We start from the raw sequence: 12192 nt of genomic DNA on the forward strand, positions 1-12192 counted from the left end.
TCCCAACCCAGATATTAAAATAACGGTTACAGTCCCATATCTCGCGTGTTGGCAAACTTGGGAGAAATGAAGGGGTCGGGGGGAGCGGGGGGAGGGAGAGAAAGAGCCAGAAAAGGGTTTTGTAAGAAGAAGAAAAGAAAACCGCAGAGAAGCTTTAACTAGTCTTTCGTTTGTAACCTTTTACAACCTTTATTTCCCGTATATGAAAAGCTCCTTTTATCGAGACCCAGAAAGAACTTTTTTTTTTTTTTTCTTTGCCCCTTTGGATTTTTAATTAGAGCCCATCAATTGCAGCCATATATATAGGAATCGATATAAAGTAATCCGTGGAGATGGGCTAAGGTTTTAATCGAAAATCTTCTTTGCCATTCTTTGCAGATCTTCTTTAGCCGCTGGCTGGTGGAGAAACAAATGTTCATTACAAAAATACCCCCCGAAACCCCAAAGCGTCGTCGTCCCCCCCCCCCCCCCAACAAAGCCACGATACAGAGAGCTTGCAAAAGATCAGAAACCAACTGTTGTTACCTTGTGAATAAGAAATTATTCTTATGCTTAACTTCCTTCTCCCTTGCAGGCAGTTATTTTTCCTATCGGAAACTTTAATACTAGCTCCGAAGACTACAGCTAATTTTCCCTTCTGAAGTTGTCTATGGGTGATGGTATTTTCCGTGCGGGAAGGGTCTGGCTTGTGCACCGGCGAGTGTCTGTGTGTCCGGTAACAAAGATCCCACAAGTACAACACTGCGGTGAAATCCAGACACCGTCCTCTTGCAGCTCCTCGGGCTCACAAGTATCGCACTTTCTTTTTTCTTTTTTCTTTTTTCTTTTTTTTTTCTTTTTCTTTTGTGTGTGTGTTGGGGTTTTTCCTCTCTTTACTTTCCTTTTATTTTTTTAAATGCTTTTACAATATGTAAAATTTAACTCTTTGCTTTCACGCGATGGAATATTTCTTTTCCAATGGAAAAAAGAAAGGAGGAAAAATCTCAACTCCCTCAAAGCTCCCCCAGCCTTCCTCCTTTCTAAAGAACTAGGGCTGTTTTTCTCCAGGGGAAGGAGGGGAGTGGAAGCTAAATATTAAACAATGCAGGCAGCTTCGGGTTTATTTTGGTAAATTAATTGTGAGACTATTCTGGCTCCTGTGTGTTTCTGCATGATTAAACTGTGCTATTTGTTCCCCAAAGCTGCACATTAGCAGAAAGTGCAAGTCTGTTTTTAAAGCATCATCCTCAGGTTTGATGTAAGCAAACTAGGCTGAGTGAAAAGTTTACCCGAGTAATTGCAGCTAAGAGTCGACGGTAGTTGTTTTAATCATTATTTTTCTATCTGATAAGTGCGTTTTAAAGAACGGACCCTGCATTTTTTTAATCTGAAGGAAGCGAATCTGACCGTATTTGTACCCCAACCTCGCGTCTTATCTGTATGAAATTTCAATTTATTTAAAAGCCTGGTATTTAATACACTACACGGGCCACATTTAGTTTAGACAAACCCCCTCTTGTACTTTCTCCGTAATCACGCCTAATGAAAACGTGGGATTTTCCCATTATTAAAAAAAAAAAAAAAAAAAAAAAAAAAAAAAAAAAAAAGTGAAAATATAATGCATCTTCATTAGGAAAATTGACTGCTGTGCTCAAGACAGTTCTTAATTGAAAAGGCAACCTATTTTAAGTGGTGTGGTTGAGGAGAAGATTACATACTTTATCCAAACACAAAGACAATTAATAATGAGGACCAGGCTGCTGCCATTAACTCTAATGTAGTTTACATCAATGTCAATGGAAGTGCTCGTACCTGAGAGGTGATGGGCAACGCACCCCGCGTCCCCTCCGCCCTGCCCGGCACAGCTCATCCCTCCTCCGGCACCAGCACCAGCACTCGGGCATCGCCGCCGTCTCCCCCGCTCCACCGATAAAACCCAGCAGCATCTCCCTGCCGCTTTGCCCCCCCAACACCCCCCACCCCCCGCCTTCGTATTACCTTTTTTTTTTTAATTTTTTTTTTTTTTTTTTTTTTTTTTAATGGCAGCACAACCCCAAGAAGTTGTGCAAATAGGGCTCGCCCCCGCCGCCTGGTTTAAAGGGACTTTTAAGAGCTGCCTAATTCAGGACATTTAAGAGCATGACAATGCGGAGTGGTGGCAGCGGTTAAGCTGCAGTTTGCAAACGAATCCGTGCCCCACAGCCAAGGGAAAAGTCCTTCCCCCCCCCTCCCACCCCGGCTCATTTCCAGCGCTGCCAAGCGCAGCGTTCGCCTGAGCGACGCCTTCGCTTAAGGCATTTCTTTGGGCTTTAAAAAAAAATACTACTACTAAAAAAAAAATTAAACTTTCATTTTGGTCGCTAAGGTGGTTTTTATGCCGAGCGCTGGCGGTTGAGAGTTTGCTGTGTATTTTCGGGGTTTTTTTCCCCTCCTCTCCGTAGGAGAGAACGCTCGGTCGAGCCCCGCTCACCCGGGAGCCGGGCGGTGTTTCCGCGGCTGCGGAGCGGTGCGCGCCCTTCACCGAGTTAAACAAAGTCCCGCTCGAACCCCCTTCCTGGGAAGCAAAGTTGATTTGATTACAAATAAAGTAATTAAACCAGAGCAGCGCAATTTCTCCCTCCAAAAATTAAAAAAAAATAGAAAATAACCGATTCCCCCTCGCAGCGTTCCCCCACCAGCGCCGTCCCCGCGGGCAACTTTCCCGCAGATCTTTGTCCTGCACCGAGCGGGGGCACCCCCGAGCCTGGAAAAGCAGAGCCGGTAACCCGGGGGGTGGGGGGGGTGTGGTGTCACGGTTGGGGGTTTATTTTTGGGAGGGGGAAGGATTCCCAGCCGGGGTCCCGCATCTCCGCCCGGCCGGGGCGGAGCGGGTGGTGGTGGTAATTCCGCTCAGGCCGCCTCCTATGGGTGAAAATAGGGGATTTTGGGGTGTGTGTGTGTGGGGGGTGTATTTTGTTGTTTTGGTTGGTGTTTTGTGCGTGCCCTGCCCGCGGTCCCGCCCGGTGCTGGCACCGGCGGACAATGCGGCCGCCGGCTGCCCGGCGGGGCGGGCTCCTGCGCCCCTCCCCGGCGGCTGGCAGCACCCCGGCGGCCCCCGGGCCTAATCCCGGCTATTCCCCCTCCGCAGCTTTTAATCTCCGCCGGGGAGGCGGAGGGGGGAGGAGAAGGAAGGAGGGGGGTGGCGGAGAAGGGGGGGGGGGGGGGGCGACGGCCCCGGTGCTGGTACCCAGCGGCGCGGCCTGCCCGCCCCCGGCCCGGCCCGGCCTGGCCCCGCCGCCGCCGCAGCTGCCGCCCCCCGCCGGCCCCCTGGGGGTGGGGAGGGGGTTCGGGCGGCCCCGCGGCGGGCACGGCGGGTCGTTGGGAGGGCGGGAGGACGGGCAGTGCCCTGCCTCCCTCATGGGTGGACAGGGCTGTGCCCAGCGTCCCCTGACGGACAGACAGACATGGCGATGCCCGGCTTCTCCTCATAGACGCGGACAGGGCCGCGCCCAGCATCCCCTCACGGACAGGCGTGGCAGCGTGTGGCTGCCCGTGCAGACAGATCGACATGAGGGTGTCCAGCCGCCTCTCCCAGACAGACAGACGTGACGGTAGGACGGGCAGAGCGCAGTGCCCATCCAGAACTTTCAGACAGACAGACGGACATGGCGGTTGGGTGGGCAGAGCAGGGCCAGTCCATCTCTCCCAGACGGACAGACAGCTGTGGCCCCCCCCCAGCGCACGCAAGGAGAGAGCTGCTGGGGCCAGGCCCCCACCCTGGTGAGCAGAGCTGGGGGCAGCCCAGGTGGGGCCAGGCTAATCCCCAGGCAGACAGACAGACAGACGGGGCTGTGCCCCGCTCACCCGGCCTGCCAAGGGGGTGCCCCATTAACTCCCAGGCAGACCAGGTGGAGCATGGCTAATCCTCAGGCAGAGACGGGCAGCGGCCGGTGCAGGCGGGCAGGGCTGGCTCCGGCAGAGCCGTGGTTTGGGCCAGAAACACCCAGTGGTTCTTGGACAAACAGACCAAACATCACGCAGCCGGGTTTCTGCTGGGGGAGGTAGTGCCCGACCAGGTCCCGCAGGCAGAGAGGAGTTAACAGGTCCATGGCCATCACGGTGGGGATTTTTCTACCTGTGGAAAAAAAAAAAACGGTGCAATTTCCTTCCCTGTACAGGCAGGGAGAGGCGGAGCGGTGGGGTCCAAACTGGCTGTGGCCTTTAGGAGCTACCCTACCATCCGCAATCGGAGATAAAAAGAAAGTTCCTGCTGGTTCCCTTCCAGACAAATGAGCCTGGCCGGGTCTCTTTGCTCTTTAGCAGCATTCTGCCCACCCTCTGCACCTGATTCCTTCCAGGAGCCTTTTATCTCCCTCCCCTGCCTGCTCCCAGAGCCCCGGCTGATCTGCCCGCGGGCTTAATGGTACGGGAGGATGCGAGTCCCCTGGGACGTGCCGGTGCCGTGCCCACCTCCTTCCTCTCATCTTGGCTCGCCGGAGCACTGCTCTTCCCGCAGCTCCCCCTCTCCTGCCCCTCTCAGATGGTTCCTTGCGAAGGGGTTTTTGACAGGAGGAGAGGAGTTTCTGGAGCTTTCATTTCCTGTCCGGAGATAGCCGTGCTAGGGACTGTCTCCTTGTTTCTCTAAAGTCTATCCCTGTGAGGAGGACGTTAATGATATGCTGGCTTATGCCTATGTCTAAGGAGCAGGAACTTGAACCAGACGCAGCAGGATTTTCTGTGGAAGTGCGCCTGCCTTCTGTCTGTATTTTCATACTGATGGTGTAGGTAAATCTGCTATCAACAGGTTGTTGAGAAGAGAAAAATCTCCTTTCGTGTGCACTCACTGATAAACACTGCAATGAGGTCCTTTGGAGGAAGGTTTCTTGGGGAAAATAAATGCCTTCTGGGCGGATTTTTTTTGGTCATTTCTTAGCTGTGTCCTCCCCCCACACTATGGCACAGGGTTCAAATCAGCTGCCTGAATGTGGTTGTCAGGAGCATCCAAGGTGCCCTTGAGTCCCTGAGACAGCCAGGCAGCACTGGTGGGTCTGGCAGAGGCCTGCAGCAGATCTGTGCCCCACTGGCTCAGCAGCTGGAGGCCAGTTGGGACACCCGGGGACATCTCAGGTGACACTGGACACTTGTATTTAGGCAACAAAGCCACCTTTACTGCCTGAGCTGCTCTAACCTGTGATGGTCGTTTCTTCAGCTCCTTCTCGGAGCCTCCGTTAAAGCTTTTTGCACGCAGCTGAATGCAGGAGTCTGTAAATAGCACAACCTGCCCATATATTTTCTCATACTCACTGTAACCATTTCTTGGTGCCTCGTTTAGGTGGACCAGAGATGTGCTGCCTCAGTTGATGTGGCATCTTCATTGATGCAGCAACGTTGAACACCAGCCTGAGTTCAGGAGGTGCTGACAACCCAATTAGGGAGAGCAGAATCCTCCTGAGGTGTCTTGGTTTGACCACCCGACGCATATTCTTGCTTGTGGTGTCTGCCTAGGAAGTATTTTGTGCTGAGTCTATGGATGAGACCTGGAGAATATCCTCCAAGCCCTGAACTTCTTCTCTTCCTGTGTGTAAACCCGGAGCCATCAGGATGAGGGGCAGATAAGATAACAGATAAAATATACTGGTAGTTTATTTGAAGCTTGCTATGGCAAGAATGGGTGAGAGTGGGGCTGGCTGCCAGGTGTTCATTTGAGGAGAGCCATGACCAGTGCTCTGGCTTGACTTTCTGCTCTGGTTCTTTGGGCAGTGCTGGGATCAGGGCTGGTGCGAAGGCAATAATCTGCTGGAGAGAAGGAAGGGCAGAAACCAGCTCTTCAGCCCTGCCTGCGGCTGGGAGGAGGAGGATGGAGCGGGGATGGTGATCGGCACAGCACTCACAAGGAGCGTCCTCAGGGCTGGTGCGTGTGTGTGTGTGTGTACGTGCAGGAAGATGGAGCTGGCCAGGTCGTGAATGTCCAGCCAGGACTCGCTGTGCCACACGTCTCTTCCTGGTATTGCTTTTGAGGAAAGCAGAGTACATCCTTTCATTCGTCAGTTCACGCTCTTGTCTTTAGTGAATCATAGGACAGCAATAACTTCAGCCCCGCTTTGCTGCTTGTAGTATTTCCGTTTCGGCCCTAGTGTATTTTTTCTTATATCATGCTTTGCTTTTGGACTACCTGTAGGATTTTGGACTACTGCTGTAGGATTCGTACCTCAGCATGGAGCTGGGAAGAAGTTTCTCTAGCTCCATATTTAGGGCATTTGCTGTGATTTAGTCTATACAGTTGGTAAATCTACATGTTTGATAGCTGATGAGAAATTCAGAATGAGTTGCAGTCTTTTCTTTACTCTATAGAGCACAGCCAGTCACAGGTTATGTCAGGAATTTAAATATTTTATTGAAGTGCAACTTTTCAACATTTTTTGATACAAGCATTATCCAGAGGTGCAAACTATAGTATAGTTGTCCAACTGCCCTTAACTCACTGCGGTTCTTTATTAAAGAAACACTACAAAAGGAAGAAAGCCAATTCCCTTCACATAACTGAGAGTTTTAAACGAGAGCACATTTTAAAATAAAATACGTTATTTTCATGCTATCCTCTTGTACTGTACATAGTTTCAGCCTCTGTGCTTGGGTTAATTGATACAGAAGTTGTTACATAAAGCTTATTAGAAAGAAAAAAAAAAGAAAGAACTAATATAAACACCACTAGCTGTATTTTACTGTGCACTTGTCATTCAGAAAAGCTTTCCAGTGTGAGATATATAAATTATTATTGATGAAACACAGGACTTTTAACACTCCAGATTATTCACATGCACTAAGATCACAAATCCAAGTCCATTTACTAAAGTAAATAGATCCACGAGCTGTTTCTCAGGCAGAAGAGCTAATTTTGCAGCCCAAGTAGGCTTCGCTTTGAGGAAAAATATTTCTGAAAGAAATGGGTCTCTATGCTCCCACAAAGGTGGTTTTTCACATTGAGGTGCTGAGCCTCAGAAGTTTTGTACATTTTTGCTTCAAACGCGGCCATTTTGTCAAACTTGTGCATAACTCAAAACTTGGTGAAAAATCAGCCTGGAATGGAAATGGCAAAATGGTTTTGAGAAATGCAGTTGGGCAGAGAGAAGGATGTAATGGATTGTAAAAAAAAAAAAGGTTGACCAATAATGGGATGTTTGTGGGTGAGCCGATAAGAGAACTTCATGCTGAATGAAGCTCTAGTTATTACTCTGTATATTATGAAATACTTTAATTAACATCAATTATGAAATCACTGTAGCATTTGAATACCTTACCAGTGCTGATGAATTAATTCACACCACACCTGGATGATATAGGGATGTATTAGCTCTGTTTTGCCAGGAAGGAACTGCCCTACAAATTAAGGTCAAGCAAAAAGCTCGTGAGAGGACTGGTCTGGCACCTCAACCGCTTTTCACATACACACTGACATTCCTTTTTCAGGCTTCTTATTGCCTGTCTTCGAAATCCAAGGAAATAACATTCACAGCATCTTCCAGAGAAGGAAGTTCAAATGACACTTCCACGGTCCTCGATGAAACACCGTTTACATGGTTTAGAGACCCATGGAGAAATGGGCAAATGGACAACTCCACATGGTGTCCCAGAGTGCTAAATTTCACTCAGGTTTAACCAAAGGATGTGTAAAAACTCATGTGGCTGCACATCTGAGGCAGAGTCAAGAGTGGAAGGTGCTCGTTCCAATAGCGAGCCTCACAACATTGGTGAAGAGTTGCTTTTGCCCTCTGCTCACCTCGCGATCCCGGACTTTGAGGGAGCTCTGCTGCAATTATAAGACCATGCAGCTTCAAGAGCTTAATTTGGCTACTTGCCTTAATTAGAAGCTGTTGTACTTAAAAAAGCCAGTTCCCTCACTGGGAACCTAAGAATTGCGGTTTAGACCCTGGAAAGTTCTCCCTTTTTAAAAGATGGAAAATATTGAGGGAACTGCCCAAATTTGCTAGAGGTGGCATAGTTCCCCTGCAGCCTCCCATTCCTGTTCCTTGAGAAAGCAGTGGCGTCCTGAGGGGCAGCTGGGCATCTTCATGCATCAGCACCATCCCTGGCATATAGGATATCTTGGGTTATATGAATTAATAGCCTGCAGAGTTTTCTCCTTTACTGAAATAGTTTCTTCTTCCTTTTATGCACTAACACCACAAATATCCTTATGGTGAAAGTGAAAAAGAGCCAGGCTGTTGGCTTCCCTCCTCTTAGATCTGGGTTTTGCCCGTGTGTGTGGCTTGGGAGAGGAAGGAGACACTGGAGTCCAAATTCATTAAAACCAACAAAAATATTGCAGCATGGATCAAATACTTTCAAGTGTTTGTCCCAAAGGAACATTTGTAAATTCACCAATGTCAGTTTGTACTTTGATTATTCTGTGTTTCCTTACTTTTATGGTAAAACCAGTTTTTATTCTTCTCTTCTCTCTCTTCTTCTCTTCTCTTCTCTTCTCTTCTCTTCTCTTCTCTTCTCTTCTCTTCTCTTCTCTTCTCTTCTCTTCTCTTCTCTTCTCTTCTCTTCTCTTCTCTTCTCTTCTCTTCTCTTCTCTTCTCTTCTCTTCTCTTCTCTTCTCTTCTCTTCTCTTCTCTTCTCTTCTCTTCTCTTCTCTTCTCTTCTCTTCTCTTCTCTTCTCTTCTCTTCTCTTCCCTTCTCTTTCTTTCTCTTCCCCCTTTGAGGCAACAAACCTTCCATGCTGAATCCTTATAAAGGCCTTAAACCACCTGGGAATGGCTCTCACTCCCCAAATCCTCCTCCTGTGATTTCCCTCCTTGGCCACCTGGCCAATAGCTGGGATTTCCCTTTTCTCTGCAGCACTGCAGACAAGCTTTTAGCCTGAACGTCATCCCAAACTGGCTCTTGTTAGGATATTTCTTAGAAAACTCATCCAGTACCAACCCATTCATCTGCTCTAGACTTGAGCTTCCAACTTTTTCTTCTCTTGAGTTGACACAGAAGGGGGTTGTCTGGCTGATGGAAAAGTCAGCGTGTTAATCCTAAATCCTTCGGTAGGGTTTTGAGCACCTTACGTACGGAGCTGGGTGGATAATGTATTTTCTTTTTGGTGACTGAAGCAGAAAAGAGTCAGGATAAAAGTGGACCATGTACAACTGAAAACAGGTAGTATTTTTTTCCCCCAGATTTTACAGATAATTTGAAGTGTGATTTTGAACCAACTGCATTGTGCTTAGCTGACATAAAAGATTTTATTTTTAGGCTATTTAATTCCTTTAAACCTTTTTTTTTAGTGTATTTTTGATAGGAAAATGCTATTTTAAAATGAAAAATAAAAGTTTAATTTAGAAGAAGTAAAAAAAAAAAAAAGAACACTGGCATTTTCAAGATAAAGTCTTCCTTAAAAGAACATCCAAATGAATTGAGACATTTTTTTTCTGAAATTTCACCCACACTCACAAATAATTTTGGATGGCATGATACTCAAATTTTCAGTGAACTTACTATCTATCAAGAAATAAAATAATAGCTTAGTTCTCCCCACATGCTGTGACATCCCTTAATTCCTTAATTGCTTTAATATGAGCAGGTTTGGGTTGTGTTTATACTAATTCTAAAAAAAATGCCCACTATTGTGCAAGTCTGCTGTAATTGTTTCCCTAGTGGGCAGTGGGTGAAGAAGGGAGGGAGCAGGCGTGTGTAAAACACCCTGCTCAGAGCTTGTCTTCGATGCTGGCATCCAACAGCGTCGATCCCAGCGCTCTAGAAGTCACCACCACCTGCAGTTGCGTTGCTGACAGTGCAAGAAAGAAGACGTTTACCTCCCCCAATGTGAACAGGCAAAGCTTTTGCGAAAAGAAAAAAGGATCAGAAAATCTTGTGGTTAACCAGCTATTCATAAAAACACAACTACGTTAAAGTGTCAGGCAGGTTTTTGCTAACAGAGCATCCCGAGACACTGCCTTAAATTCATAGAAATATCGATTTCAGTCATCCTTCTCCGTGGGTGTGGGCTGTGAGGCACTTTGGGTGTGCGCACGGGGAAACGCACTTGTTTGACCGTAACACAACGCGTGGAAGACTACCAGCAGTGGGGTTTGGTATAGAGCTGTAGGTACCCTCAAAGTCCCGTATCTAAAGCAAACATAATTGAGGCAAGGACAGAGCAACCCGGACAGTCCATCAGCAGCTTCCCCCCGTGGCAAACTCGGGGGCAACTCCAACGCGACCAGTGCGGCCGCCTGTTCTGTTTGCCAGAGAGCCAGATGCTGCTGCTTGGAAGAACCTCGTCCACAGCTTGCTGCCGGGCTCCTGTGATTGCTGTCCAAAGAGCAGTGGCGTGGCATGCTGGGATGACTGGGATCCCAGGATCCCACTACAAATTCTCCTCCTCCCGAGAATGTTATTTTAAATTAAAGATGTAAAAAATAAATAAATCAATCAATCAAATACAGATTTTATGCCTCCCCTTGATGTAATTAAACATCTTAAAAGCATGATAAAAACCATTCCAATGGAATGAAAAAAATATTACAAAATTGTGACTGTGGGATCCCACCACCCACAAACGCCAAATCTCTGGGTTTATTCCTCTAATAGCTGAATATGGAGATGAAATAAATGTTTTTCTTCTGGTGACAGTAGTTGGGACATGATAAGCATATTGGTTAATTAACCAGTTAATGTAATAAACTCATCCTCAGGTTGTAATGGCTCTAACAAATGAGCGAGAGCCTCTGCTGATCACACATTGCTCCCTTCAGTGGAACTATACGGATTTTTCCAGAGAATATTTTCAGTGTTTTAACTTGCTGGAAAATGTTTTCAGAATAGTTTGACCTTGTGCGTCTGTAACTGGAAAGCTCTGATTTCAGCTAATGTGAAGTGACTTTTTGGCACCATAGGGATTACGGATGAGGTCTGGTAACACAAAGTTGAGTTCAAGAGTAAATAGAAGAGCTCTCTCAAAGCAGAACTCCAGCTCCCTTTTGAAGGGATTGCGTTAGGCACACTAGGTCCAATTCTGCAGCAGGTGTAGAGCAGGGCTGCTCCTTTGAGTACACAGCCCAGACAGGTGAATCAGGCTCGAGGTGCCCACAACTGCTCATCCATGGCCTCCCACACTGTTTTTACAGACTACGGAGAGCTCAGCCACTCCTGTGACTAACACATTTTCCTTTGCTCAGTCCAGGTTTTATTTTTAAATTGAGCTGTATTTGCTGGGTGCTCAGATAAAGGAAAGGAAGGGGAAAAAAAAAGCAAAGTCTGCTTGTGAGGGAGACAAGCTTAATTCCATTTAAAACCATTTGCAACTAAAGAATTGGAACGAAAGCACAACGTAAGGCAAAATTACAGCATTCATTAGATTTTACTGTTGTTGGGCTGCTACCTACACACTCAGTCCAACAGCTCTAAGCATTCAAGTGGTGCCGTGTTGCCTGATTTTAAATAAACCCCAAGATCCTCCTCCTTCATTATTTCTGCTGGATTTTATCCCTGTCATTGTTCAGCTCTAACAGTGCCTTTTGAAGTGTTGAACTCATTGTGAAAATGGCCAACGTTGAGCTCTACCTGTTGCCTATCTCCATGTTGTAGCCTAAGAGAAAAAAGAGAGGGAGAAAACCGCTCCAGCTGGGGTACGAGGATTTGGCCCAAAGAGTCTTTAAATGAAAGAAAGTGGTGAAACTTCCAGTGTTTTCAGATGGAACAAGTGTTGAGGTAAGAAAAGGCCTGTGCTCATTTTTCAACTCTCTCTGCTTTGCAGGCGATGAGTGCCACTTGTCAGGCTGACTTCTTTGGTGCCTCAAGGTCTGTTCCCTGGGATGTGATTTTTGGGGAGGTTTCCTTAAGCCAGGCTGGACAGAGCCAAGGGAGTAACTGCCTGAGGCTTCCTGAGATGTTAAATCCTAAGGAGCATTGCACCTCACTACTGGGCCTTGCGTAGTGTCTCCTCATCCCAGCTGTGCCGGTGACCCCACGGCTGGTCCAGGAACACAGGGAAATGAAGAAGATAGGACAAAGACTGGAGTGTGGCACAATATTTGTAGTGTATCATACAGTCAGCGAATTTCATGGATGACCTAGCTGAGCTGGAGGACTCTGGGCAGGTAAAAGATGTTTCTGTCCATAGGATGCCCAAGAGAGTCTGTTAACACCGACTCTGCTACTACTGCTGGAAATTCAGTGGCAGGAGAGGACCTCCCTTGAGGGGCAGTGGCCTTGTGTCAGTTTATAGGTCTAGATCAGGTAGGG

Source organism: Leptosomus discolor, chromosome 3 (genome assembly GCF_034619465.1).
Source record: "Leptosomus discolor isolate bLepDis1 chromosome 3, bLepDis1.hap2, whole genome shotgun sequence".
Lineage (NCBI taxonomy): Eukaryota > Metazoa > Chordata > Aves > Leptosomiformes > Leptosomidae > Leptosomus > Leptosomus discolor.